This window comes from Tamandua tetradactyla, chromosome 21 (assembly GCF_023851605.1).
Source record: "Tamandua tetradactyla isolate mTamTet1 chromosome 21, mTamTet1.pri, whole genome shotgun sequence".
NCBI lineage: Eukaryota > Metazoa > Chordata > Mammalia > Pilosa > Myrmecophagidae > Tamandua > Tamandua tetradactyla.
In genome coordinates this window covers 29,906,002-29,907,157 of record NC_135347.1, presented here as the reverse complement: position 1 = coordinate 29,907,157, position 1,156 = coordinate 29,906,002, and the positions used below count along the sequence as shown (strand labels likewise).

The 1,156-nt window shown below is 32.4% G+C and overlaps 1 non-coding gene across 1 annotated transcript; it reads right to left on the bottom strand.

Annotated features, from left to right (window-relative positions):
* Positions 1 to 430: 430 nt before the first annotated feature.
* On the bottom strand, positions 431 to 537 carry LOC143665811 (U6 spliceosomal RNA). Its single transcript, XR_013167217.1, has one exon. It is a non-coding gene; the product is annotated as a U6 spliceosomal RNA (small nuclear RNA).
* Between the last annotated feature and the right edge of the window lie 619 nt (positions 538 to 1,156).

The following is a 1,156-nucleotide window of genomic DNA, read 5'->3' as shown; positions in this document are numbered from 1 at the left end:
ACAGGACTTGTACATGGATAAACTATAAAACACTGCTAAAAACAAATCAGAGAAGACCTAAATAAATGGAAGGGTATTATGCGTTCATGGATTAGAAGGCAAAATATTGCTAAGATGTAAATTCTGCCTAAAGCAATTTTACAGATGCAATACAATCCAAATAAAATCCCAACAAACTTCTTTGCAAAAATGGGAAACCTAATCATCAAAATTATATGGAAGAGTAAGGAATTCCAAATAGCCAAAACTTCTTGAAAAGGAAGAATGATGCTGGAGGACTCACACTTCACAATTTTAAAACGTATTACAAAGTTTTAATAACCCAAATAGTACGGTTCTGGTACAAGCACAGACATATATAATGAAGGAATCCTTTTGAGGTTTCGGTAATGAATGCTTACATCTATGGCCAATTGAATCTTTTTTTCTTTTTAATATGGAACACTTCACGAATTTGCATGTTATCCTTGTGCAGGGGCCATGATACTTCTCTCTGTATTGTTCCAATGTTAGTATATGTGCTGCCAAAGCAAGCACTGGCCAATTGAATTTTGAAAATGGGGAAAAATAGTCTCTTCATAATGGTCCTGGAAAAATGGATATTCATATGCAAAAGAATGAAGGTGGACCCCCACCCTACTTCACACCATATTATAAGATTAATTCAAAATGTATCAAAGACAAAAATAGAAGAATAAAACCATAAAACTCCTAGAAGAAAACACAGGGCATCATCTTCAGAACTTTGTGTTAGGTGATGGTTTCTTCAACTTTATCCCAAAAGCATGAACAACTTTAAAAAGGAGACTTCATCAGAGTTAAAAACTTTTGTGTATCAAAGGACTTCATGCATTTTAAAAGAAAATCTACAAAATGGGAGAAAATATTTGGAAACCACATATCCAATAAGGGTTTAATATCTAGAATATATAAAAAGATCCTATAAGTTCACAACAAAAATATAGACAGCCCAATTAAAAATGGGCAAAAGTCTTGACTAGACATCTTCCCCCACCAAAAAAAAAAAAAAAGCTAATAAACAGCTGAAAATATGCTCACTATCATTAGCTATTAGGGAAATGTAAGTCAAACCCATAATAAGATACTACTTCACACCCATTAGAATGCCTATTATTTTTATAAAAAAAGAAAATTA